Below are 5,508 nucleotides of genomic sequence, written 5' to 3' on the forward strand. Positions count from 1 at the left end.
ACTATAGATCATTTTGACTATATACTTGAACTTGATCCACTCTTATGTCTCTACATATAGTTCAAGTAGTCATACTATAGCCAGAGTGTTCTTAGTTTATTGGATTTAGATTAATGATCGTAAANAATAGAATATGTTTTTATTTACAAACTATGAGTTTTAGAACATAAAACCGATATTGTCCACTTTGAACATAAGCTCTCTTGGCTTTGCTTTTGGGCTTCCTCAAAAGGCCTCATACCAATAAAAATGTATTTCTTACTTAAAACCCATGATTATCCTCCCCGGGAACAAAGTAAACTATAGAGCCTCCCCTGAGGCCTATGGAGCCCTCGAACAGCCTTCCCTTAATAGAGGCTCAACTACTTCACTGGAGTCCTCGAACAAAGTACACCTTTTGTTCGACACTTAAGTCGCTTTTGACTGGCCTATGGAGCCCTCGAACAGCCTTCCCTTAATAGAGGCTCAACTACTTCACTGGAGTCCTCGAACAAAGTACACCTTTTGTTCGACACTTAAGTCGCTTTTGACTGGCCTATGGAGCCCTCGAACAGCCTTCCCTTAATAGAGGCTCAACTACTTCACTGGAGTCCTCGAACAAAGTACACCTTTTGTTCGACACTTAAGTCGCTTTTGACTGGCCTATGGAGCCCTCGAACAGCCTTCCCTTAATAGAGGCTCAACTACTTCACTGGAGTCCTCGAACAAAGTACACCTTTTGTTCGACACTTAAGTCGCTTTTGACTGGCCTATGGAGCCCTCGAACAGCCTTCCCTTAATAGAGGCTCAACTACTTCACTGGAGTCCTCGAACAAAGTACACCCTTTGTTCGACACTTAAGTCGCTTTTGACTACATCTTCGAGGCTCACAATTTATTTGTTCGACGTATGATAGTGTTCACTTTGAGAAAAAGCTCAAATAGCTTGCTTTTGGACTTTCCCAAAATGTCTCATACCAATGGAGATGTATTCCTTATATAAATCCATGATCATTCCCTAAATTAACCAATGTGGGACGACTCCCTCCCAACAATTCTCGACAATTTCTTGTGAGCACTTCATGAAATTTAGACTCTTGCAAGCGCTTCAAAACACCTCACTTTAAGTACCTAGATATCAGTGTTAGTGACTTTCATACCATTCTTTAAAGACCATCACAAGATAAATTAGTGGGCAAGCCCATGAAGTTACAGCAAAAGCCGACAAATATGCACGAGCTATGATCAGTGGCTTGGGATCGACGTTTTTCGAGGAGCTAGGCTTGTACTATATTGGTCCTGTGGATGGACACAATGTGGGAGATTTGGTGACCATTTTTTATAAGGTGAAATCAATGCCAGTCCCGGACCTGTATTGATCCACATCGTTACAGAAAAGGGGAAGGGCTATCCACCAGTAGAAGCAGCTGCAGATAAAATACATGGTTAGGCTCTGTTCTAAGTCACAACATCCTGTTTAGTTTCATGCATTCTTTCAAATACTTACTTCTTTACAACTCTTCTAAACATTTAGGAGTTGTCCAGTTTGATCCCAAAACTGCAAGCAATTCAAGACAAAATCTCCTACACTTTCATACACTCAATACTTTGCTGAGTCTATGATACAAGAAGTTGAAGTCGACGACAAAATCGTCGCCATCCATGCTGCCATGGGTGGTGGAACTGGTCTTCACTACTTCCAGAAGAAGTTCCCATATCGTTTCTTCAACATCGGGATCGCCAAGCAACATGCTGTTACGTTCACAGCTGGTTTAGCTACAAAGGATCTGAAGCCATTTTGTGCTATTTACTCATCCTTCCTTCAAAAAGGCTTTGATCGGGTAACAACAAAAGGTTATTTTCAAATTGTAGACATTGTTGTATTGTCCTAACTACTAACTATAGGGCATGGTCATGAAGGTGGTGCACGACGTAGACCTTCAGAAACTACCTGTCTGTTTCGCAATGGATCGAGCTGGTTTGTTTGCCAAACATTTGATATAACATACATGGCTTGTTTGCCAAACATGGTTGTCATGGCTCCATCTGATGAAGCTGAACTAATGCACATGGTTGCAACGGCAGCAACAATCGACGATAGACTGAGTTGTTTTCAATTTCCAAGAGGCAATGTGATTGGTGTCGCTCTTCCTCCTAACTACAATGGAACTCCAATAGAGGTTAGCATGAGATTACAATATAGTATCTCAAACTAAAATCTAACACATTCTTTGTTTCATTGAGTAGATTGGCAAGGGGAGAATACTGATGGAAGGCACTAAAGGTGCTATCTTGGGGTATGGCTCAATAGTTCAACTGTGTTGGAGCTACTGAATTGCTCAAAACAAGGGGCATTGTCCCAACAGTAGCCGATGCCAGATTTTGCAAGCCTCACTCCTCAGGCAATCGGCTAAGGAACATGAAATTCTTATTGTGGTGGAGGAAGGCTCCATTGGAGGCTTTGGCTCTCATGTATCCCATTTCCTTAGCTTAACAGGACTTTTAGATCATCATCATCTCAAGGTAAATCAAAATGGTTTTGTTTTGTTTCGTTTCGTTCTACTAATACCAACTTGATTATGGTGCAATTGAGAAGTATGGTTCTTCCCGATCGATACATCGACCATGGATCGCCACGAGGCCAGATGGAAGAAGCGGGATTGTCGGCTGGACACATAGCTGGAACAGTGCTAACTCTTTTGGGAAGATCAAAAGAAGCTCTTTTAGTGCAAGTTTCTACCAGCAGGAAGCCAATCTCTTAGTATGAAGCTATATGATATGTATCAGACTCATTAACGATAATGTAATCATAAATCCTACCTAAGTGAATATCCAACACAGTTTTAAATCAAACCAGGATTACTATCAGGACATACAATTGCAATGTTCATAATAATAAGTTTTGAAATGCTAAGAACAACCCTATCGGTTTATGTTTCTACACCCCAAAACTTCTAGAGATGTAATAACCCATAAATAAATAAATAAGTAAATAAGTAAACAAACAAATAAACAAATAAAAAAAATTACTTTAAAAAAAAAAAAAATAATAAAAAGATTAAATAAACGAAAAAACAACCATCCCCACTCCTCTCCACTAATCTCTCATCCTTTTCCATCATCTCTCCTCGAGCCAAGAATCTAAGTCCCTACAAAATAAAACAAAAAATAAAAAACAAAAATATCATATTTGAGAAAACAAAAATGGCCATTAAAGCAGATTTAAGCCAAAAGAGATAGCTAAAACAAAGATACACCATATTGTAATATTAAAAAACTGTCACGAACGGGAAGAGGGAAGATTGTGAATATAATTAAAAGGAAGAAAAAAAGAAACACAGCAACAACAAAAAAATGGCAAGAGAGGGAAGATTGTAAATATAATTAAAAGCAAAAGAAAAAAAAGAGAAACAGAGACTCGTTGGGATATGGGGAAGATTGTGAATATAACTAAAAGCAAAAAGAAAAGAGAAACAGAGACTAGTTGGGATATGGAGACTGATGCTAGAGGTAGAGATATATTTGAAAGATATTTTGTAGTAGAGATATATGAATATATTTGGAAAATATTTAGTAAAGACCGGGTAGAAATATATTTGGAAATATGTGATAAAAATATATTTGGGAGATATTTCATAAGGATTGTAGAGATATATTTGGAACAAAGATTTGATAGAGATATATTTGGTACTAAATTTTGGAGAGGTATATCTAGTAAATTGAAATCATATATATACGGAATTAAACAGAGCTCTCAAAAATGTACTTTTCTTCCTTTTCTGTATCCTATCTTGTTACATATATTGAAGTCATCAATAATAAAACCTTGAGCGAATATTTCTCCTTGTATTTTCCCTCTCATGTTCTATGTGTTCATTTTATCGAGTGTATGTGTTGTTGAGCGATCCAAAGAATTGGTATCAGAGCTAACAAATGGCATCGATCCTAATAGAAAGAAGATTATGAATAAAATTAAAAGCAATAAAAAAAAAAAAGAGAAAACAGTAAGAGACACCATAGATATACCGAAGTAAACCGCGCTCTCAAAATGTACTTTTCTCATTCCTTGTATTCTATCTTGTTGTATATACTGAAGTCATCGATAATAAAACCTTTGGCCAATATTCCTCTTTGTATTTTCTCTCTCTTGTTCTTTGTGTTCATCTTATCGAGTGTGTGCGTTGTTGAGCGATCCTAACAATTGGTATCAGAGCCAACAACTGGTATCGATTCTAATAGAAAGAAGATTATGAATATAATTAAAAGCAATAAAAAAAAGAGAAAAACGGTAAGAGACAAAGGGAAGATTGTGAATATAATTATAAGGAAGAAAAAAAATGAAAAGGAAGAAAAAAACGGAAACACTATAAAATGTAGGTATTAAACACTGTAAAATGTACATGTAGGTATTAAACACAGTAGAAAATTGTAAAAATGTATTAAACCGTGTAAAAATGGTAAAAGGTACTAAACAGGGTAAAAATGTTAAAAGGTATTAAACACAGGAACACAAAATTTTAAAATGTTGGTATTAAATGGTTTGTATGAAAATAATACTATAACAAACATATATATATATATTTCAAGACTTAACTCATGCAAAAACTCTAACGTTTGTATGAAGTATAACACATAGACCAATATAAATTAGAGAAACAATTTTGTAGAAGTTCGAACTTGAAACTGATGTTATGGGCTCACATTGGTTGACTTGTTTTCAATGGACGAAATCGTCCTTTTATTAAGGACAAATTGATGACACCAACTTAAGCTAACCAAGTAAGTGGCCTTACTATCGACATGGTTATATTTGATGTTGACACGTGCCCTGTGGTTCTGCACGTGTCATATATATTGATATGTGTGGATTGTTTGTGAATCGTTATGCTTATGATATGTTATGTATCTTTTGTGATATGTGAATTGTATGATAACTTATGGTACGATGTGTTCAATAATATGTTTAAGATAGGATACAAGAAGGATGCACTAAACGTAATGTAACGATAGGAGTAAGATATGTTCATGAAATGTTAAGGTTAGGTTACGTATCGAAGTGCTATGGATATGAGAGATTGATAAAAACAATATAGTCACGATCGATTGATAAAAGAATACGATTAAGTTATAGGTAGAAAGGGATAAGATTGTGATAGATTGATAGAACAATAGCGTTAGGATACGCTCATGTAATGATATGACAGTGATATGTATAAGAACATTAAGGCTATGATAAGTTAGGAACGATATGATCATGAAGTGTTCACAATATGATATGATTATGACACAAGATGTGAATGACGGATATATATATATATATGTTGTGATATGATATGAAATATGTTATGGTACGAGATATGTGATAAATTGACATGTTTATGATATGAAACATTGTGATGCGATATGTTATGGTATGAGATGTATATGAGGAGATGTTATATTAAAAACATGGAACATTATGTTATGTCTCTTAAATTGTATGTACACAGTATGATATGAATGACATGAAATCACGATAAATGACATGAAA

General features: G+C 35.6%; 1 pseudogene; it reads left to right on the forward strand.

Annotated features, from left to right (window-relative positions):
• The first annotated feature begins 271 nt into the window (after window positions 1-271).
• On the forward strand, window positions 272-2,740 carry LOC111810421 (annotated as a pseudogene).
• The last annotated feature ends 2,768 nt before the right edge of the window (window positions 2,741-5,508 follow it).

The sequence above is a fragment of the Cucurbita pepo genome, chromosome LG14 (genome assembly GCF_002806865.2).
Source record: "Cucurbita pepo subsp. pepo cultivar mu-cu-16 chromosome LG14, ASM280686v2, whole genome shotgun sequence".
In the NCBI taxonomy this organism is placed as follows: Eukaryota; Viridiplantae; Streptophyta; class Magnoliopsida; order Cucurbitales; family Cucurbitaceae; genus Cucurbita; species Cucurbita pepo.